This window comes from Brienomyrus brachyistius, unplaced genomic scaffold (genome assembly GCF_023856365.1).
Source record: "Brienomyrus brachyistius isolate T26 unplaced genomic scaffold, BBRACH_0.4 scaffold81, whole genome shotgun sequence".
Taxonomy (NCBI): domain Eukaryota; kingdom Metazoa; phylum Chordata; class Actinopteri; order Osteoglossiformes; family Mormyridae; genus Brienomyrus; species Brienomyrus brachyistius.
This window is the reverse complement of record NW_026042356.1, coordinates 550848-575211: the sequence shown is the minus strand read 5'-3', so window position 1 is coordinate 575211 and position 24364 is coordinate 550848. Positions and strand designations below refer to the sequence as shown.

The following is a 24364-nucleotide window of genomic DNA, read 5'->3' as shown; positions in this document are numbered from 1 at the left end:
AGCCCCGCCAGATAACAGCTGTCATCGCACTCCTGTCTGAGAGCGCACACTCACTTCAGCCCCGCCAGATAACAGCTGTCTTTGCCCTCTTCTCTATGAGTGCACACTCACCTCAACCCTGCCATATATATGAAACAGTTCCATGCTATTGCTTTCTCACTATTTTGACTGTTTCTCCCAACACCTCAGTCATGCTGTTGCAGAAACTGGAAGCTGCAGACTTTGGGTGTATGCAGGCTGTCCGAGCCCTTCTGGGTCTGGACAAAAGCCCACCCAGCCTTGGCAGAACCATCAGTACTGAGTGCTGAAGATAGTAACGGGTGTCTGCTGAACCACGGACTGAATTTGCCTTGAAAATTGTATCTGAGTTATTAAATGTTATCACCCTGCACAAAGACCTATTTTTAATGTATGAAATAAAGCAAAACAGTTCAATTGTGATTATGAAGTGGCTTAATTTGCAGGAAAATGTTCCAACTTTGTATACTTTAGGTAGGAATGAATGCCATTTCAGGACACATGGTGTAAACATCATCTCCAACATCAATATTTGAAAATATCTTTGAAAACTTGCAGTATGAAGAAGAAGAAAAAGAAAATATCTCATGTAGCTTGAAGCTGAGGCTGCTTTTGGTGTTTATTCCTACTTTTGTTTCATTTATAGGTCTTACCTGCTTAATTCACATTCATGGTGCTCTATAGAGGTGATTCAAAGCAAAGGATGTTTCACTGAGTAACAGAGGAACTCCAGTTTTAATAAAGGATTTGCTCAGTGATCAGTTAGAGAACATTAACTTTTGCAGCAATTCACTTTGTTTCTCTGCTTCAGATGAGATTATACAAGAGAAAGTAATTAAATGTGCATATTTAACGACATGACTTTGGACTACAGAAGGAAACCACGAACCAGGAAACCCTGAGAGAACCTGAACAGGGAGGGATCCACATCCGCAATCCGAGAGTTTTGATCCCCGAGCAGCCACCGTACGGCAGAACACATCCTTTGTTAGAGAGCGCTGTGCGTTTGCAGAGCTGACGTGGGTTTTTACATAAAGTCAAACCTGTCTTTCGTGCCGAGGTGCAGCCCGTCCTTGGTGGAGTGGGACAGAGCTTACTCCTCTGCTGTTTTATTTCAGCGTGCGGCTTGTCGTTCAAAGTTTGCCGCGTATTTCTATCTAAAGCAAAAGTGCACTGGCGGAATAAAATAATGCATCAGAACTGTCTTCAGGTGGTGCGGCGCAGCAGGTGCATTGCAACCCCACACCTCTGGTCATATTGTGTTCCACACAGGAGAAAACCCAACCACAGTAAGCGACTCCTAGGCGGTCAGAGAGGCTGCTGCTGGGCAGTTATTGAGCTAGAGGTGTGTATCTGGGCTGGTTGCTTTATTTGTTTGTTTGTTTGTTTTTGTTCTGAGGAAATTGCATCAACTGCAATTCCACTGTCTGCCTGATGCGCGCGATCATAACCCCAACCCAGCCCTAACCTTAACCATAATTCATCACGCAAAATACAAGGCTTTTGTTTTTATGTTTGAAATCACATACTCCAGTACTTTAACTAAAAGTATAAAAATTGACTGAACAGCTTTCACTTGCACTGGAGAAGTACTTGACCAGGAGGTAATGGACTTGTGAACTTTGTCCTGGTGGGGTTTGCCTGTTCTCCCCATATCGTGCGGGTTCTCTCCCATGGACAGGCTAAGGGGCGTCTCTGAATTTCCTCGGTTAGCTTGATTGTAGTTCAGGCACTACTGTACAGCTGAAAAATGCTCTGTATGTTTGATCAGTTCAGTTTAAGGACTGAGACCCACGCAACAGATGTTATTACCATATGATACAGTATAGCCGCTCCCTTCCAGTTTAACTGACCCGAGTGATTAGCCAGTAAGGTAGGCGCCAGGTCATAATGGTCACACTCTAGTGTGCCAGTGTCTTCTAATCCTGGCCAGGAATGAAAGTGAACAAAAATTCATCAAAGCAATCTTTTTTGCCGGACAGACATAAATATCACGCATCGATTAAATTCAAAGTACAACTGTCTCTTTCTAGTGGACACTTGACTGCGTAGTGTAACTACATGAAGCCTGTAAACTAGCACAAAGAGCCAGACTTATAAATACCCAGTGTAAGGTAAACACCATAAGACTGAGGGAGATCCGATTACAGATGGGAAATACACACATACTGCGTGCTGAAGCATCCCGAGCGGATTCTGCGTTACCTGAGTCTGGGAAAGAGGACATAAGGAAAAGAGGAGAGGACCCAACACAGCACCGGAGGATCCGTGAGCCCCGGGCCGAGCTGACAGCTCTGCGTGAGCCGAGTCCGAAGGGCAGCAGGATCTCAGCTTCCTGTCAGAGCCAGCAGCCTTATAGCAACAAAAGAAATACGATACTCAGTTCAATGGATAATGGAATATTTATCTAATTATGGAGTTTCAGCAGCCTTAAGACTGCTTATTGTTGCTGGTGCAAAGACAGTTTAATTTAGTTTGTAGGATCACAAGAAAAGCACTAAATGAAATCCATCCATCCATCCATCCGACTTTCCCAGGGCACAGCCCAGGGATCAGCATGGTCACTGGAGCCCTGTGACATGACGGCTGTAAAATGACATATGTGTGTGTGCTCTCGGTGATTAGAAACCGCCCTATTATTTCTGCACGTGTTTGCAGTGAAGCTCAGTGCGGCAGTGAAGCTCAGTGCGGCAGTGAAGCTCGGTGCGGCGCCACACTAACACAGCAAACAAGAGCGAGACGGATCCCGCTGCAGATGCCCAATCTCTCCCGCTTGACAATGACCAACCGAAATGAAAAATCCCTTATCGGCCCCCAGCCGATATTGCGAGGCTTTGGCGTCGAGGCTTAATCCCCGATGCCGGGCCAGGCCTCGCGGTGCCTTTTCAGCGGGAGCCAGGCTCCAGCTGGGAATCCGGCAGGCGTTCATTGCAAAATCATAAGCGAGGCGACCACCTTCCAAGCCGGTTTGGTGCCAACACGTCCAAGGCAAATGTCCTCTTATCACGCAGCTGACCACGTAATTAAAAAGGAGCTGGCAGCCATTAAGATGGAAGGTAATATATCCAAACTTACAAATAACATATTAAATGGTTATTCTTTTTATTGTGATTTATCTGAATGCGGCTGTAATTAAATGTGTTTTTGTACCTTGTGCTCATAATAGCATGCAATACCACATATGTACACTAGAGGGATATGTACACGCTGCCATCCACAGCATGGCTGCTTGCGAGCAAACCGTTAATTCCTCACACCAGACTTTCTGAGCCTACCTGGTAGGCAGATCATATTACCCCTATTTTGCTTCATTCTCTAGCAAGATGATACTTGATTGTGGCTCCCTGGAAGGTTCCTTAATATCCCAGACAGAATGTTTTAACGTCATTATGTTCATTTAACCTAAATCATAATGCGGTTTGGACAGAATAAGATAGTGTGTTTAAACTAATGCGTGATAATCTCTTTTGATGGTCACTATTGGCTGCAGAATATTTCAGTATGCAAGGAGAAAGGTAGAGAAGCACATTTCTACTTATACAACAGGCCCGAGCACAGGACAAGGGGTTACAGAAAAAGGATGGATGGATGGATGGATGGATGGATGGATGACATAATATCTGACACCAATCAACACTCCCTGGATCCACACCCAGCCCTTGCTCACATGAATATTAGACACATACCATAATGAGGCTAAAGTTATATGTGAGGTATTAAGCCTGTGCTTCGTGAAGCATTGTCTTGCTGTGTGACTAATCTGTCTCAGTTCCTGGGCTGCCGCCTGCTTCCTGCCAGTCAGTTGGCCCTGTCCTGCTCCACATTGTGCCCGGACTTGCGTGCCATTATGCCAGGGCCCCTTGGACGCTGTTTGCAGCTTGTCGGTCCTCATTGCGAATCGCAAAAGCCTGTCTGCACTCTGCCTGCACCCCCGAGTCAAGTCATCGCAAAAGGTTTAGAATATAAAACTTGTCATTTGTGATGCAGTTTTTTTGACTAATTTCAGTATTTGCAGAATATATAAAGGCATTTACAATAGACACGTAAATGTATTTGTATAGGTTATAAGTTTTAGCTTATACCAATATCTCTAAAAGTTAAATGATTGTTTCATCCATCCACCCATCCATCCATCCATCCATCCATCCATCCATCCATTTCCTGTCTTATTTAAGGTTGGTGGGGGGGAGTGTCTGGAGCCTATGGATCTAAGGCAGGGAACAACCCTGAATGAGGTGCCTACCCATGGCAGGGCACACTCACACACACCATACACTCACACACCATTCACTCACACACCATTCACTCACACACCATACACTCACACACCATACACTCACACACCATTCACTCACACACCAGTCACTCACACACCATTCACTCACACACCATTCACTCACACCATACACTCACACACCATTCACTCACACACCATACACTCACACACCATTCACTCACACCATTCACTCACACACCATTCACTCACACCATACACTCACACACCATTCACTCACACCATTCACTCACACAATTCACTCACACACCATTCACTCACACACACCATACACTCACACACCATTCACTCACACACCATTCACTCACACACCATACACTCACACACCATACACTCACACACCAGTCACTCACACACCATACACTCACACACCATACACTCACACACCATTCACTCACACACCAGTCACTCACACACCATTCACTCACACACCATTCACTCACACACCATACACTCACACACCATTCACTCACACCATTCACTCACACCAGTCACTCACACACCATACACTCACACACCATTCACTCACACACCAGTCACTCACACACCATTCACTCACACACCATTCACCCACACCATTCACTCACACACCATTCACTCACACCATACACTCACACCTCATTCACTCACACACCATACACTCACACACCATTCACTCACACCATTCACTCACACACCATTCACTCACACCATACACTCACACACCATTCACTCACACACCAGCCACTCACACACCATTCACTCACACCATTCACTCACACACCATTCACTCACACCATACACTCACACACCAATCACTCACACACCATACACTCACACACATTCACTCACACACCATTCACTCACACCATTTACTCACACACCAGTCACTCACACAACATTCACTCACACACCATTCACTCACACACCATACACTCACACACCATTCACTCACACACCATTCACTCACACACCAGCCACTCACACACCATTCACTCACACATTCACGCATACAAGGCATTTTGGCAACTCCAATTAACCCTAATATTAGAGTGAGATCTATGTGTTTGGCAACTAGGTGAATTGAGAATTATTCTTTAGAGAATGAAAATGACAGAGCTTAGCACTTTCACATCACACTGGTGTGACTGGGGTGGCACGGTGGTGCAGTGGTTAGCACTGTTACCTCACACCTCTGGGAGCTGGGATGGCAGGGTGGTGCAGTGGTTAGCACTGTCACCTCACACCTCTGGGAGCTGGGATGGCAGGGTGGTGCAGTGGTTAGCACTGTCACCTCACACCTCTGGGAGCTGGGATGGCAGGGTGGTGCAGTGGTTAGCACTGTCACCTCACACCTCTGGGAGCTGGGATGGCACAGTGGGGCAGTGGGTAGCACCGTTTCCTCACACCTCTGGGACCTGGGGTGGCACGGTGGGGAAGTGGTTAGCACCATTTCCTCACACCTCTGGGACCTGGGGTGGCACGGTGGGGCAGTGATTAGTACTGTTTCCTCACACCTCTGGGAGCTGGGGTGGCACAGTGGGGCAGTGGTTAGCACCGTTTCCTCACACCTCTGGGACCTGGGGTGGCACAGTGGGGCAGTGGTTAGTACTGTTTCCTCACACCTCTGGGACCTGGGGTGGCACAGTTGTGCAGTGGTTAGCACTGTTACCTCACACCTCAGGGACCTGGGGTGGCACAGTGGTGCAGTGGTTAGCACTGTTTCCTCACACCTCTGGAAGCTGGGATGGCACAGTGGGGCAGTGGTTAGTACTGTTTCCTCACACCTCTGGGAGCTGGGGTGGCACAGTTGTGCAGTGGTTAGCACTGTTACCTCACACCTCAGGGACCTGGGGTGGCACAGTGGTGCAGTGGTTAGCACTGTTTCCTCACACCTCTGGGAGCTGGGGTGGCACAGTTGTGCAGTGGTTAGCACTGTTACCTCACACCTCAGGGACCTGGGGTGGCACAGTGGTGCAGTGGTTAGCACTGTTTCCTCACACCTCTGGAAGCTGGGATGGCACAGTGGTGCAGTGGTTAGCACTATTACCTCACTCCTATGAGACCTGGGTTCAAGTCTCCACCTGTCTTCCAAGTGAGTGGAGTTTGCATGTTCTCCCTGTGTCATCATGGGGTTTCCTCTGAGTACTCCGGTTTCCCCCCACAGTCTAAAAACATGCTGAGGTTGCCTGAAATTACCAAATTACATATGTGAGTGACTGGTGTGTGACTGATCGGCGTGTGAGTGTTCCCTGCGATTCGGTTGGTGCCCCATCCTGAGTTGCTCCCACTGGCTAGCCTCCATGATAGGCTCCGGACCCCCAGCAACCCTCAATAGGACAAGTGGTTGCAGAAGATGGATAGATGGGTGTGCAAATTCAGTTCGTAGCTTCCGGGATAGACCCTAAGTAGGATCAGTGGTTGCAGAAAATGGATGGAAGCAGATGGTAGTGGGCTATGTGAGTGTTGGAAGCGTCTGTGCTCAGAAGGTTGCTGGTTCAAACCACTGTGGTCAGCAGTGATATCACTGTTGGGCTCCTGAGCAAAGCCCTTAACCCTCAGTGCCTCCTATGACTGGCTGACCATTCTCAAAAAATATTTTTTTTGCTTTGTATAAATGTATTGGCTAAGAAAATAAAATGTTAGTGCATAAGGCACTGGATGACAGTGAGTGTGTACTAAGGACACAACACTGCTGCTGCATGTCTGTCTTCTTGCTGCCCCATTATCTGCACTGGAGTCACAGTAACTGGCTGCATAGATGCTGTGGTCATTATTAACCTCAGCAATGAAACACAGAGGAGCACAGAACTGTGAGTAAGAAGGAATGATGAGAACTCTGTAGCATTTCATCATCTGCTTCCAGTACCCCGGGACAGTTATTCCCCTCTGTCATACAGGTTGCAGAAAGATAGCTATTTGCAGGACATCATCAGATTTGCCGCCGTAACATTTTATGACCCCATTAATACCTCTTTTCTGTCATTTTTTCTAACGTATTGATTTGGCAGTTTCATTAATTATTAATGCCTCGCTCCTGTGACTTCCAAGTCTTTTGACCAATTATTTTTTTCATTGCTCAAATTCACTGGACCTCCAGTGTTCCTGTGGTAATATCTGCGATAATATCCTCCTGGACTCCTATATGGACAAATGGAGAGGTATAATCATTGTTACATATAAAGTAACACATATAAAGATGACAAATCATCTTCTGTGCAAAAGTTTTATGAGTATCCACAGGGTAAAGCAGTGTGGCACACATAGCACTTTTAAAGTTATTAAAGCATATTTGATTGTGGAAGCATCAAAGTCAATGAAGCCAAAAATGACGTGTATCATGATGCCGAGGAACATGGTTTTCTCCGCCTTAGCTGATCGTTTGTGATTAGTGTTAAGCTGGCCATTCTGGGCCAGGGATAGGCTACCAGGTATTTCGGGTTCTCAGTTGGCTGGGATCTTGGGGGGATCAAACGTGTGGACTGTATGGGGATCCCTGAGGACTGGGTTGGGTTAGGATTAGCTCCTGCGGGGAGAGCTGCCCTAATGAATGGGCTGACGCTCACGGGAAACTCAAAAGCACTTAATGAAACCGATTGAAGCACTTCTGCTCAGAGGTGATTCATCCCGCCTTTTAATTCTTTCACCCCCCCCCCCCCCCCAAAAAAAAAAAAAAAACACATGACTTACAGGGTAATTGAACCTCTCACACCAGCTGCAAATTTCCCTCCAAAATTATATTAAGTTTGAAATTATTGTTAATTACTCATGGGGAAGATGCCAGTGGAAGCATTTGCATCCAGCGTTTAATTGGCGGTTTTTACAAAGAGCTTAATGACTCCGCTGGGCTATTCTGCCTGAGCTTTGCCTCCCCAGGTCATGTTTAAATTCGACCCTAAACCAGACCTGAACCTGAACCTTAACCTTCCATTTAAATGAACAGAATGGGAAAATGGTACAGTTCTGCACTGTTATCTCCTATTACTCTGCATTCTGTTCTTTCTAAATATAAAATCTGAAATTTAATCCCTGTAACAAGACTGCAAAGGCTTTAGTTTAGTTTAGTTCTAAATTTTTCTGTAGCACTGCAGTGAAATAGGTGGGCAATCAGAGAGACTCTTTTTCATTTCGTGATAATAGATTGTTACAGAATATTACAGTGGTACAATGATAGAGGTTAATTGTTAGCTACAGTCTTAGATATACTATTAGTAACACAAAGGTCATACTGTGTTAAAACTGATGCTCTTTTAAGTACAGGAAACAATGTTCTAACGTTGTAGAAGGTAAGATGTTGGTATTGGGGCTTGTCAAGGCAGATCTTAAAACGTGCTTTTTAACCTGATACATTCAGGGACGGATTATGGGTTGTGTGGGCCCCTGGGCAAAACGTTCACGAGGGCCCCCCCCCCACCACCACCAGCACCACCACCACAACCACCACAATTCAAGGGCCCTTGGCAGCCAAACACCCTCCCTATAGGGTCAAAGGCACTTGTAGGCAGAGGATCAAAGAATGTAGGCCCTCTAAAATAGACAAACGAAAATACATTGTTGATAAGCGTTGCAAATTGTTTTGGGCTAGGGGCCCCACAGGCCCCCTGTACCCCAAGGGCCCCTGGGCAGCGGCCCCGCTGGCCCGGTCCGTAATCCGTCCCTGGATACATTTCCTGTGAAAACACAGAAGAAGCGGAATGTATACAGCAGGCAACAATAGTCACATCAGCAAGACAGAAACAACGGGATTATTCTTGTCCCAGAGGAAACATACCTGTTTTAATTGCTTTAATTTAATTGTACAGTATTAAATGCACACTTTTAAATGTAAGCTAGCATATGGCAGAGTTCAGCATGTCAGAATACAATCATATTGTTTTTCATAAATGCAACATTAGTCTCTTCAAGGAAAACAAGTTAATTATCCATTTTGAAAAAATGATTCAATGCCTAAGTACATACACAATGAACCCAATATCAGGAATGTACTTTAACAGGCTAAATAGGCTATTCTTTGAATTTCTGGGTAGGTTCTGTAGGCCACAGCATAACTAAATGGGGCAGGAACTGAAAGAGGCTCATATTGAGATACTATATATATATATATATATATATATATATATATATATATATATATATATATATATATATATATATATATATATATATATATATGCACACATACTTTTACAATTACAATTGTAACAGTTACAATTTAGTAACTCCTATTAACTTCAGCATATTATTGGACTGTGTGGGAAAACCAGACCCCCTAAGGAGAACATGCAACTCCACACACGGAACCATGGGGGAGACTCGAACCCTGGTCCCAGAGGTGTGAGTGCTAACCACTGTGCCACCCCCCAATGCTGCTGTTATGATTGTCAAATGTTTAAAATACATATTCAACAAATAAGACTGAAAGGAACATCTGTATGATAATAAAGCTATCATATTCTCACACACCTCAGTTTAACTCGCATGGAATCACCAGTCATTGCCCCTCCATTCCTGCTGGCTCCAGATGGTGTACCCTCATGCACTTGGTTCCGGATGGTGTACCCCCATGCGCCTGGTTCTGGATGGTGTACCCCCATGCGCCTGGTTCCGGATGGTGTACCCTCATGCACTTGGTTCCGGATGGTGTACCTCCATGCGCCTGGTTCCGGATGGTGTACCCTCATGCACTTGGTTCCGGATGGTGTACCCCCGTGCAGCTGGTTCCGGATGGTGTACCCCCATGCTCCTGGTTCCGGATGGTGTACACCCATGCGCCTGGTTCCGGATGGTGTACCCCCATGCGCCTGGTTCCGGATGGTGTACCCCCATGCAGCTGGTTCCGGGTGGTGTACCCCCATGCGCCTGGTTCTGGATGGTGTACACCCATGCGCCTGGTTCTGGATGGTGTACCCCAATGCGCCTGGTTCCGGATGGTGTACCCCCATGCGCCTGGTTCTGGATGGTGTACACCCATGCGCCTGGTTCTGGATGGTGTACCCCCATGTGCCTGGTTCCGGATGGTGTACCCCCATGCACCTGGTTCCGGATGGTGTACCCCCATGCGCCTGGTTCCGGATGGTGTACACCCATGCGCCTGGTTCTGGATGGTGTACCCCCATGCAGCTGGTTCCGGATGGTGTACCCCCATGCGCCTGGTTCCGGATGGTGTACCCCCATGCGCCTGGTTCTGGATGGTGTACACCCATGCGCACCACAGTACTAGGTGGGATAGTTAAATCTTTGGAACTCTCACCCAGTGGCAAAGTTTTCTCTCTCATTCTTGAAGTTTCTTGTTTTGGTTTGAGATTCTCCTGTATGTGTCCCTTTGCTGTTATTCTCGATTTATTTTCTCCATCACCCAGTCAGCACTTAATCATTCTGCACCCGCTTTACACTCAGATTTGATTAGCCATTTGGATTTTGCAATTAAACTCTGGGTCTTCACTTGTGAGTTCCCTGTTCCCATGATAGAACACTTCACCATGGGAAAAGTCCCAATGGAACTGACTTCTTGGCTAGCAGCCATTCGCTGCAGAAGTGGGCTATTGGAACAGCACAAACCCAGCTTCACAGAATGCCTCAGCCCTTAGAGCAGGGGGTGGCCAATTTTACTCAGAAAGGGCCGCTGTGTGTCTGGGTTTTCGCTGCAACTCCCTAATTAGATTGCTAATTAGAGGAGTGATTGGCTGAAGCGTCCTCACACCTGGGTTTGAACAGCTGATCTAAAGGTTATCCCCAAAGCCTGCACACACACTGGCCCTTTGTGGATAAGACTGTCCAGCCCTGCTTCAGATGAAATATCAAAATTGCTGTGTGCAAGATCCAGACGAGAGTGTCACCAGCTGAGCCGGCAGCCCTGGGCATCCCAACTGCACTGTGTGCTTCATTACGAGCCAGGTGGGTCCAGTCAGATATATACAGTGTATGTATGGGTATCCTACTGCAGTGCCCGCGTTATTTTTCCAGTCAACCGGCAGCTGGTTTCAGTGCTGCTGGTTTCCCTCCTCACAGGTAAAGCTTTGGTCTCAACTAGGTCCGATCACCAGATCCCTGTCCGTCTTTGTTAAGCATTTTTCCAAGGTGTTTCATCATCTGGCTAAATGGAGGAGTGTCAGAGGACCTAAGCTGCGACTGAACAGGCCAGAGGCTGGAGCGATCAGGCCCAACCACGGTGTTTCAGCCCAGACTTAATCCAGAGAGATTGCTTTCTTAACATCACTTAATAAGACTTAATGACGGTAATGATGACAGAAACCAGACATCACTCTGTGTGCCTTCGATATGCAGGCTGTCTAGTAACAGACTTGGAAACCACAGAATATGCTTTTTACCATGGTGATGAATACATATTAACGAAAGACTGCAGACAATGTTCTTAAAATGAAACTAACAGTTAAGTGTCTGAATTGCTTTTCATTAAAGATTAGAAGAATTTTGTGCAATTTATCTCCTGCCCCCCTGTGCCTCTCTCATGCCCCCTGTGTCCCTCTCATACCCCCCTGTTGCCCCCTATGCCCCTCTTGTGCCCCTTTCATGAAAATAATCTGGTGCTGCCACTGACTTAATTAAAGCCCCCGATCCAAACTCGCATATCAGGATGACAATTTATAATTTATGAACTTATTTACACCATTACTCAGTGAGATAATCTCCAAAGAGGGTTCCCGGGCACTGTATCGCCAGCTATCCCTCTCGTCCAAAGAGGGTTCCTGGGCACTGTATCGCCAGCTATCCCTCTCGTCCAAAGAGGGTTCCTGGGGACTGTATCGCCAGCTGTCCCTCTCGTCCAAAGAGGGTTCCTGGGGACTGTATCGCCAGCTGTCCCTCTCGTCCAAAGAGGGTTCCTGGGCACTGTATCGCCAGCTATCCCTCTCGTCCAAAGAGGGTTCCTGGGCACTGTATTGCCAGCTATCCCTCTCGTCCAAAGAGGGTTCCTGGGGACTGTATCGCCAGCTGTCCCTCTCGTCCAAAGAGGGTTCCTGGGGACTGTATCGCCAGCTGTCCCTCTCGTCCAAAGAGGGTTCCTGGGCACTGTATCGCCAGCTATCCCTCTCGTCCAAAGAGGGTTCCTGGGGACTGTATCGCCAGCTGTCCCTCTCGTAAAAAGAGGGTTCCTGGGCACTGTTTCACCAGCTATACCTCTTGTCCAAAGAGGGTTCCTGGGGACTGTATCGCCAGCTGTCCCTCTCGTCCAAAGAGGGTTCCTGGGGACTGTATCGCCAGCTGTCCCTCTCGTAAAAAGAGGGTTCCTGGGCACTGTTTCGCCAGCTATCCCTCTCGTCCAAAGAGGGTTCCTCGGCACTGTTTCGCCAGCTATCCCTCTTGTCCAGAGAGGGTTCCTGGGCACTGTATCGCCAGCTATCCCTCTCGTCCAAAGAGGGTTCCTGGGCACTGTTTCACCAGTTATCCCTCTTGTCCAAAAGAGGGTTCCTGGGCACTGTATCGCCAGCTATCCCTCTCGTCCAAAGAGGGTTCCTGGGCAGTGTTTCACCAGTTATCCCTCTTGTCCAAAAGAGGGTTCCTGGGCACTGTATCGCCAGCTATCCCTCTCATCCAAAGAGGGTTCCTGGGCACTGTTTCGCCAGCTATCCTTCTTGTCCAAAGAGGGTTCCTGGGCACTGTATCGCCAGCTATCCCTCTCGTCCAAAGAGGGTTCCTGGACACTGTATCGCCAGCTATCCCTCTCATCCAAATCGCTGTCAGGATCGCCGTAAACCAGGAATCAGTTTGCTGCAATTCAGGCTCCATCTGTCATGGTGTAATCATTCTGTCTCCGTTAGAGCCTCAATCGACTCTGGCTGAGCTGCTAATTTTATTAGTGAAGCCTTAGTTAAACGTTTAAATATTCTGGTCACCCCTGGTCCATCACCCATGACAATGAAGGCCATAAATGTTCAACCATTAAGAACTGGCCATAAAACTCAAATCCCAGTCCCATTACCTTACAGGTCGGGGTACTCCATGTTGAACCTATTTCATCTTTGGTCTTCTAGATCTGAGGTCATGCTAAGCCTTCCTTGTTTGATTTATGAGCAGCCTGATGTCTGATACTTAAGGAAAGAGCTAATTACTCTTGTTTTTTCACAGTATCTCACCCTACTTGCATAACAACAACTGTGTATGTTTTCTGGGGACCTTATTGTACCTCCTGAATATCAAGATTTGGCTATTCAATAAAAAAGTATTCAATAAAAAGCAAGCTGCTTCATTACTGCCATATCAACTCTGGATTGTGCAATCAACCTTCTCCCTAGAGCAACTCCCCATTGGGGCTGTATCTACCCATTATCCATCCCCCTTAAAGCCATGGAACAGGAAGCCCAGGAAGATTTGGATCAGGTACCCAGACCTTGCCCATGGCAGCTAGTGCTAACTTCATTGAGAAGAGTGACGGGGGTCTTCAACATGCATTGATTACTGTAGTTTAAATGAAGTGACATTGAAGTATCGCTTCTCTGGTCTCTGCAGCCCTGGAGCAATTAAAAGAAACCAAGTACTTTACTAAGCTGGACCTGCAGAGCTCATATAATGGTCAGGTTGTGCCCGGGAGATGAATAGAATGGAAGGATGTATGATGTAAGAAGGCATTCCGCACTTGGGTACTGTGAATATTTGCTAATTCCCTGCGGTTTGGTTGATGCACCAGTCATTTTTTTCAGACCTTCACTAATGAGTACCTTGTTTTTTCATTGTTTAAATATGGAATATCCTTGAATAATCAATGCACATTCACCTCATATTGCAGCTACTGATTAAAAATCTTCTCGTTAAGTTAATCTTAGCATACGTACATTCAGTACCTCCAGTATTCAAGGTCTATGGAGGCAGTCGATCTTTGCTAGCACTCATAAAGCATACTGTTTGATGGCTTATCCCTGAACTAAGATGCAGCCTAATTTGTTAAAATCTGTCCTAATTACATTTACGCAAAATCACCTTGCCAACTACCTATGGGTCTCCTGGAACCCCTGCCTGACTGGCCTTAGTAAATATCACAATTGATTTTGTTTCTTATCTCCCCAACTCGCAGAGCTTGGCTGCCATTTTAGTCACTGTGGGCAGATTTTCTAAAGCTTGACAGCTGGTGCCACTAAAGGGGCTGCCTTTTACGCTAGAAACTATGTAAAGTTTACTGCGGCATGTTTTTCGGAATTGAGGGCTACCAGGCCCTCATTTTACTTTTTTGGGTGGGATCTGCCTTTTTCAAGAAGTTTCTGGTATAAGTCAGCTTGTCATCTGCTTCTTACTCTTAGTCCAATGGCTATGGAGCATCTCGAACAAAAAAACTGTTCTATCACACTTATTTCCATCCCTTCGGTGTGATTGGTCTAGGTTTCTTTTGTGAGATGAGTATGTGCGAAATTACCTTACAAGTGAATCAACTAAGGATTCCCCCCTCCAGCACATTGCATGTTAGCAGACCCAGTTGTATTGGTCTAGAGCAGTGGTTCTCAAACTCGGTCCTCGGAACCCACTGCCCTGCTTGTTTTCCAGCTATCCCTGCCCTACACACTGCTGATTACCTGGATCAGGTGTGTTCAGTCAATCAGAAGCTGAAAGACAGTTGGGACTTGTGTGTGGGGCAGAGATAGCAGGAAAACAAGCAGGGCAGTGGAGCCCGAGGACCAAATTTGAGAACCACTGGTCTAGTGTAAGGTTAATAAGTGTACCAGGTGACACCTGTGCATGCCATTCATCACCAAAAGCGTCCCGGGGACCGACGCTAATGGGCTGCTTCACAGTCACACAGGTTTGGTCCTTCACTGGTGACATACGTCTCCGGCTTCCTTCTAAGCTGTGCCCCCAGCTCACGGGTCCTTTCCTCACTGTCAGCAGCATCCTCTGGTAGGGGTGGGAAGGGAGGGAGGTTTCTTTCATGTCCTCAGTGACCTCAGTTTCATCCATGCTGGATCTCCTGCATGCAAAATGTTACCTCTCCTTCGTCGGGTAGTGTGAGTGTTCATTTTGATCCTCGATCCTCTCTCAAATGACCCTTGGCACATTTTCTCTCTTTATGACTCCCGGTCATTCTTTGCCTGGCTTTCAGATTTGAGTCTGAGACCAGATTAGCGATTTGGCTTCCGGAATTAAACTCCATAATTTGGCCTTTTGTCTATTTCCTGCGAGTTTTCTGTAGCCGTGAAAAGCATTACTTGTTGTAGCTAAAAGTTAACAGTGTTTCATATATAATAGTAGTTTGCACATTCTGCTTGAGTGTAGAGCTGCACAATTAATAATACAAAACACCTCTATGTGATTTAATTTCTAAATTACAATAGCTCTTCTAGCACCCCTACTTTTCCCCAGAGAGTCTCAAGCATCCCATAATTCCGCATGGTCTTTAAAGGGTGCTTTTCCACTGAACCAGGTACCTTACTTTTAGTACTTCAAGGTGGTTTTCCATTGGCATAGAAACCGGTACCGGCACTGAATGACATCACAGTACAAGGTGGGTATTTTGCATTTTCAGTTCTGTACGGACATCGTAGCGCAGAAAAGAAACATCAAGTTTTGCTATTTTAATTATTCAAGATTATTTAGCACATGTTGAAAAATCTGATTAAAATTGACCTCCGCTGATTTTGAATGAGCGATGCACGCTTTCTCTGAGACAATCATAAGCATTTTCATCCTTGCTGTTTAAATCACATTGCAATACTTAGTTATTGGGTTCAAGATGGTGGTTATATTGTGTTTCAGAAACAATGTATTTGTTTGCCACAGTCATGTTTTGTTGTGTTTCCGTTCGCAGTTTAATGAGCAATAAACGTTTAAATTTAAGAACAAAAAATTGTTACAGAGAATTGTAATCTCTTTTGTAAGCTAAAGAATGCCGGTTCGCATGCTTGTCAGAATGGTGCTGTCCTACTGGCATGTTGCAGTCCAGAGACATGCATTTATGTTAAATGACCCTCTCGTCCATAGTCTCTAAATTTCCTCTACGGTGTGATTTTCTGAAGGGCTCATTCTTCAGGTCCCCACAAAGATCTGTAAAGTTTTGTATTTTGTTTGGTTACTTATTGTTAAGGTTAGGGCTGGGTAGAGGTTAACATCTTCATGTTCAGAGTTTTCCCCATAGAAATGAATGGAGAGTCCCCACAAAGATATAATTTCAAACCTGTGTGGGTGTGTGTCTGTCTGTGTCTGTGTATCTGTCTGTGTGTCTGTCTGTGTGTCTACGCATGTGTGTGTCTGTCTGTCTGTGTGTGTGTCTGTCTGTGTGTGTCTGCGCATGTGTCTGTCTGTCTGTCTGTCTATGTGTTTGTGTGTCTGTCTGTGTGTGTGTCAGTCTGTGTGTCTGTCTGTCTGTGTCTGCGCGTGTGTGTGTGTGTCTGCGTGTGTGTGCCTGTCTGTCTGTGTCTGCGCGTGTGTGTGTGTGTATGTGTGTGTGCCCTGTCAGAGGCTGGCAGCAGACCCCTGCCTTGTGCTCCATGCTGCCTGAGACGTTGCTCAGGATAAGCGACAGCGAGATGGGTAGAGCACAGATTGAGAAAGCTGGTCCCCTAAGTCTGATCTTTCTGTTATCGCTGTCTGACTTACTTTATGCTTTTTTGAGGTCTGCTTCAGTTACCTTTTTCCTGAGAACAATCTTTTCTGTTCCATAGCACCAATAACCCTTTAAAACAATGTTTCCTATAATGCAGTATGTGACTATGTTATGAAATATGAAACTCACAGAATTCTATGAAACAAATCACTGACATTACACTTTTTCCCATGTAATTCTCAGGCAAGAGCTTTTCTTACATTTTCTGCAGTAAAAATAAGTATCCAGTTCATATTTATTATTCTTTAAAATGTCATGGTCGGTACCCTTCCACACTGTTTGGTCTGGCTTTCACACATTTTCTAACTTGCGTATAAATAAATCATGTACTTTTGTCCACTTGAGACTGTGCACAGTATGTATAAGATGATGATTACAGTATATTAACCTCTATGGTACACTGATATATTTATGATAGATCACACTGCTTTAGCTACACTGCCAGATTGTGCCCAAGTTCATTTTGCAGTATGGGGGCTGGAATGGGCCTGGACCCTAAACAAACCATAAAGGACCCTCCAGGTAATGAACATTTCATGCTATGCTATGTGACCTCACCTTTTAGGAGACCCCCCCCCCATCAGGCACAAATCACAATTAGTAATTCCAGAGATTACGTCGTCCTGAAAATAACAGGTGTAATTGCATTCAAGCATTTATAAAAAAAAAAAAAAATCAAAATACTTAAAAGAAATTCAGCAACTGCTTTTCTAAGGGAAGTGCTGTTATTGACACACTGTACAGCCCCCAAAATCGGAAGCGGTTCCATTCTCAAAGGGATCCCAAGGCCTACAGCGTGAGTACAGACACCCAGCCGATGACACCCCAACCCCAACCGACATCATAAACATGTACGTGTGGTGCGGCTATTTCTACATAAAGAAATGCTTTTACAAGCTAGTATTTCCATCTTTTGTTATAGATTTTTGGTGCATTTTAACAATAAACTGAGAATTATTCTTTTATTCCCATTGTTTTCTGTCAGCTGATCTCACTGTTTACCGTCGAGGTGGGGGCCAGCAGTATGTATGCACACCCAGCCCGCCTCTCTCTCCTCAACTCCTGTCAGAATCATTTACATAAGAAAATGCTTTTAAAGATAATATTTGTATTTCTGTTATTGATTTCAGGTGCATTTTAACAACCAACAACTGAGTTCTTTTTTGTTGTTATTTTCAGGCAGTTGATCTCGCTTACAGCCAGCATTGGTCCTGTGTCATTATAGCACTAATACTTATGCACAAATTTAGTAAATTGGGTAAAAGTCAGACTAAAGATAGGAACTAACCTATGTACTGAGGCAAAACTTGAAATTCTGGCACAATTTTTAATTTTGCAATTATTTAAAGAATTTTTTAATTTGTTGGACATGCACATTCGCATCTTTTAAAGTTTGCATCCTGAAGGTCCATATGTCTGAATGCGGAGGATATTCTGTAATGTTGTGATAAAAGCATCAGAGATTTCAGTTGCCAGTTTGCCCAGGAAATCCTGCATGCTCTGTGCATCTGAATAAACGGCATATCAAAGTGTATAAAGTAAGGCAAACAGCGAGTCCGCAGGACGACTGGGGCCGACAGGCAGTTAGTGCTGAACTGCAGTGCAGTCCAAAGGTCTTCAGCCTAATCCACTTAAATCGAAAACAATGTATCTGCATTTAGGTTTATGAGAAGTAATAATTGAAATTGTATTCATGGGTAGTCTGTCGCTTTTATGGGATCAGTCCTTCAGACTTTAGGCATTTTATGAAACACAAAACCAATTCTTTAAAGTGCCATTTTAAGGTGATGTACTTAGAGGCTATTTTCTGTGCTGTTTTGATGAAGGAGGCTTTAATGAACATTAAAACCTACGGCTACGAGGCTTTCAGATCACACGCAGGACACTGCCGAGGGGTACGCAGGACAACGAGGTAGGTGTTACAACACGGTGTAAAACTGAGGTTTCAGATTTACATATTTAACATGGGACCATCCATCAAGGTTAATTAAGAAAATGTGTGATGCTCATTTAACCAAAGAGTCCCGCTGTTATCACCCCCACGGCACCTAGGGTCCGAAATTTCCCTTCCCTGTCGAACAATTGACATTGTTTCCGCAGCAGCTACAAGCCAGAACCCGCTACCTTCATTTAAAATAGGTCAGGATTAATGAGTTTTGTATAGCTGAGGCCAGCCTCTGTGGGGGGCGGGGGAGGGGGGGGGGGGGCTGGGGATTGGGGGCCATATTGGCAAATCTCTTTTGTTTGGGGAAGCGGGCGCATAAAATTATTATTGGTGTGGTAATTTAAATTTAATCTCACCTCTCAGGGACCGCTTTATAGTCAAGAAGACAGCGAAGAAGCCTGCATCCATATGGTAATGCAGGACACAGCGAACATCGGCACATGGCGACTGGTATCCAGGGCTCCCATTAAGGGAAAGGCAAGGCACTCAGGATGGAGCACAGTACAGGCAAACGAACACGGCCTTCGGAACGCGGCTCTTTGTTCTGACCTGCCTCACTTTCTGCTAACTGCTTGCACATTTGATATATTGAATGTGGGTAGATTTGAACAATCCATATCAAAGGCACCAGTGAGTTTGTAAAAGTCAGCGTGAAATCAAGCTCCAAAATGATGCTTCATTCGGCATCATCAGTCAGCAGCAGAATGGAATCATAAGCAAAAAACCTCAAGATTGATAATGGTTTATTCTTTAAAGTTACAATTCCGATGAGCGTCACCTGATTTCACAAAGTGCTAAAAGCTCCGTGTGACATTTAGAAATGTCTGTTTGTGCTCGGGCTTCAACACACAATAACTGGATGATTTTATTAGAATTTGGTGTATTGTATTCTAAACAGTAATAAATTGTGGCCATTTATCCCCTATTTATATAGGCCTACTTACCACGGACCTGTTGTGATTATGAAGTTGTTTGTTAACATTAATGTTACAATAGACCGTTTAGAGCGTTTGGGTTTAAAAAGCTGATATTTATATTTATATTTAGTTGGCAACCACACTTTAGTGTAGCCACATTAAAGTCTAACGATTGTTTGTCGGTAATTGGTTTGTTTTTCGTTAAGCAAGTACCAAATAAATAAAGGCCTCAGTGAATGATTAAATGTTGCATTTTATCTAAACGGCCATTTAATACTGTCGTAAACAAAAGGGACTTCACAAAGGACGATGTGCTTAATGCGCTGATCACAGAAAAAAAGGGCAACTGGTAATGTATGTATTATGAAGAAAAACTGATACACGATGAAAACATTCCGATAAACAGTAAGAGAACAGGCCTCACTGAAGCTGGTTTGTACAGGGAAAGCAAAGCATTTTACTAGGGTATAAATATAAATCATTCACATAGGCTTCCATGCCTCCAACACGCAGAAACCTTGGCTTGCAGTTCCCTAATTTGTGTCTCGCGGGGGTTATGATTGCTGGACCGTACCAACTCGGCACAAGGAATGGGGGTGCGGATGAGCGGAAGATGGACTGCGGGGGGGGGGGGAGGGCAGAGGAAATGCTCGCCGATAAGTTCAGCACCTGGACAGCGACCCGCAGGAGGCTCGTCTGTCCTGCGGTGACTTTTCAGCTGCGTGTGGAGGAGCGATGCGGATGAGCGGCGCGCGCTGAGGCCCGTCTGCTGGACCGCGGCTGCTGTCGTCTTGCTGGGCGCTATATTAGTAGCGGTTCGCACCGCGTACTGCTGCAAGAGAGCCTTCGGATCAGGGCGCAGAGGCAGCGTCCCCTTCGCTCGCTGCCTGCAGGACTGATCGGGACCGTGTTTTTGCTAAGCGGGGGGGCTCTTTGGGGGAAAACGGAGCGGGGGACTCGCGTATTTCTTTGTTCCGAAGTGAAAGTGCGAAGATGCCGTGTCTGGGATGGAGGATTGCGCTATTGCTGTGGACGCTGAGCCGCATCCGCAGCTCCGGCGCGGCGCTTCCAGCATCCCGTAAGTGCAGATCGGCCGCCGCACTTTGCGCTTTAATGCGTCGCAGGATGTATACGAGGCAGCCATGGGTCCCGGCACCACTGCTCGGGCTCTTTCTTTGTTATACGTGCGTGGATGCCTGCTCGCCTGAATTAAACCTGCCACTTTTATGCACTTCGCCGTTTATTATTATTATTATTATAATAATTATTATTATTATTAAGAAGCCCAGTCCAGTGTCGGTGCCGCCGTGAATGAAGCTGAATTGATTTTTACGAATCTGATTTTAGATTTCCTGACATTTATTTATTCTTTACAAAACACTCTAATTTTGCATTGGCAAGCCTGTCTTGGTTATGTGATGTATAAGGTGCCCGCATGAAACATATTTATATTAGATTGTTATTTGCCTTCTTAAAGTCAGTTTTATTTAGAGTTTTGTTGCTAGATAAATATAAAAGGTCTGTTTTGATGTTACATGCATCCCAGTGTGGAAGCGCAACTTTCTACTAGCGGCCAGTCAAACCTCACACTCGCGTCGCCTGAAAGACGCTGATTTACAGCCGCTTCTCTCATAAACTTGGTTTGTTGTTGTACAAGCAAGTAATTAACGTGGCATTTCAAACACATTAGCTCCGTGCGAAACGATATCGAAACTTTCAATGATTTTGATATTTTATTACATTGTAATAAACGTGGGTGAACATTTGGGTAGATCTTTTATTTATTGTTTCCATTGCTGTTCATTGCATCCTTTCCCAATCTGTTGTGTATTAAAAAAACCAACAGCTGCTCCTATCTGGGGACCAAGAGAAGTGGGTGACACGTTTGTGACTGAGCATTTTTGTACAATATGACCACTAATTGCAAAACATGACTGTAACACCTGGGGCGTCGTTTGTAACCTTAAAAGCACATGATATCATACATTTATAGCTTTTGTTTCTGTAATAAATGTGTCACAGGTCTTCCGGTTTCGATGTGCTACGTGGTCTTTGAGTTTTAAGAGATATACAATGTTAAAATATATTACAGGGGAACGTAATTACTAAAATCGCGATTATAGCTGAAGCATGGTCCCTCCTTTCATTTGGATATAAGCAGATTTCTCGAACTTTAAAAATGTTTGATCTTTTAAAACGCACCTCTCCAAACATCGAGATCCTCCTTTTGCACACCAAAGCGACTCTCTGCGTGTAACTTAATATGACTAAAAAGCAAAGGGTAACTGAATGGGATACGCGCTCGCTGTTAGTTCTGTGCCTTATAGAGTGAGACGCAGAATGCGGGCTTCACCGCTTGCTTTGCGGGTTTTGTGCTGCTGCGTTTCATCGCGCCGTATTGCTCTGCGTTATGATCTGCCATGCATCACGAATAGTCGCCTACATTGCTCATTTAATGAATGATACGCTTTTTTTTTACAGCCATCTAAGCAAAACTATGTAGCAAATGCTGTTTTATCATTCAGCTTGTTTCCCTGCACCTGTCTCCTTAGTGTTTGAGTTGTGCATATTGATTTATGTTTCAAAGCACTTTATGGCCCGCAAACACGTTGGGTATTCAGGAGCCCCAGACGCCAATGGAGCGTTTCCTGCAAGGCTGACCAGCTCCACACCACTTCCCATCTGCTGAGCACCTCAGTGTTCGTGCCAGGCCGGCTGGAGGCTTGTTGATGCCGGAGACTGGCATCCGCTAAAGCACCTACAGGTTTTACCAGCGAGGTTGCTCCTTGCGTCCCTTTCGATATCACCTTCCTAGAGACGGTGGCATTACATAAACCTGTTATTACGCGTGTGTGGTCTGCCAGCATTCGCAGTTCATATTATTTTATATAAATCATTACCACAATTCTGTAATTTTCAATATGAACTATTTTTTAAATAATTATTTGTGTGTTTTTGCATCACGCAAGGAAACGAGGTGCTGACGGCTTATCCCGGACAGCAGATCGCTTCTTTAAAGTGGCGTTAATATAAGGGTGGGGGTGGGTATTGTTTTGTCTGGGGAGCTGTGTCACCTCACCCCACCCCAACACACCGGAGGCACCGCGGTGGCAGCCCGAAACAGGGGACCGAAAGGAAGCCGAATGTGGATGAGGAGCGGTTCCGCCATCTGTTTCCTGCGTCGCAGGTCACCCTCCGACCCCCGTGTAAATTGAAAAGCTTCCATCCACCTGGTCCTCTCAGAATATAAAAAATAAAACGTTGCACGGCATTATGAGGGACGCCTAAAACTTTCTTGCTTTAGAGAACTTCCAGGACTCATTTCCTTCAGTTACAGACACACCTTAGACAGAGGCAGCAGCTGGCTGGACTGTCCTGCAGACAGAGGACAGACATGCCCGTCTTTACTTACAGGTCAATGTTTTGCTTGTTGTCTGTTTTCCATCAATTTTCCAAACAAATATGTTTATAAGATTCTCTTAAGATCCACTAGAGATTTTGAGCCCCATGAAAGCATATCATATGGGCCCCCCCCAACCCAACAAAAGCAATCATGATCTTAATTTTTAATCTCAATTTTTGTAATCGTCCTAACACCCCTCCCCCCCTATACAGCTCATCTGGTTATCATTACAGATAGCCTAAATTAATTAATTACCATGATGAGTGTAGTGAGCATGTTTCATATGTCCAAATAGCGTACTGTCCTGTGATTGTGACTGTGCGTGATGGTGTGAGACTGTGTGCCTGTGCGTGACTGTGTGAGACTGTGCGTGACTGTGTGAGACTGTGCGTGCCTGTGCGTGACTGTGTGTGACTGCTTTCTGCTTTGTTGAGATTCGCTCAGGCAGAGCTGCGGTAATGCAGTTGACAGGGTCATTGTATTACCTGCATGGGGCTAAAAGGGCTTCCCGTGTCACTGCAGGAATGACCTAAGAGAGCCCAATCCGGACGGGACGCCTGTGGTCTGGTCCATGTCTAAGACTGTTCCATTACATGCTGTGTGCGGCCGCCATCTTCGCCTGATTGCAGCTGTGGTCTTGCACCCCAGGCTGTCATGATTTCCAGTTTTACTTTTGTTAAATTACAGTAAGGCACTTTTTAAAGTTAATTGCCCATTGTGTGTCCGCCATAAGATTGATTTATTGCTGCTGTGAGGAGCCAGGTGTTTAGCTGGAGCACATTAAGACAGTGGGACCCACAGCCATGTGACTCCGGCCTCTAACATGCAGAAAAGTGCACGCTGAGTGCAAACGTCGGTGCTGGCATGTAATTGGCATGTCATTTTCTAAAAGCAATTACTGGCTGCCATCCCATGCAGGGTGAGCCCCAGCCTTGTACTTGCTGCAACGTCCCATGCAGGGTGAGCACCAGCCCTGTGCTTGCTGTAATGTCCCATGTAGGGTGAGCCATAGCCTTGTGCCTGCTGCAACGTCCCATGTAGGGTGAGCACCAGCCTTGTGCTTGCTGCAACGTCCCATGTAAGGTGAGCACCAGCCCTGTGCCTGCTGTAACGTCCCATGCAGGGTGAGCACCAGCCCTGTGCTTGCTATAACGTCCCATGCAGGGTGAGCACCAGCCCTGTGCTTGCTGTAACGTCCCATGTAGGGTGAGCACCAGCCCTGTGCCTGCTGTAACGTCCCATGCAGGGTGAGCACCAGCCCTGT

The 24364-nt window shown here is 45.7% G+C and overlaps 1 pseudogene; it reads left to right on the top strand.

Moving 5' to 3' along the window:
- Window positions 1-20334: 20334 nt before the first annotated feature.
- Window positions 20335-24364, top strand: part of LOC125726951 (contactin-associated protein-like 2) — a 252898-nt pseudogene continuing 248868 nt past the window's right edge.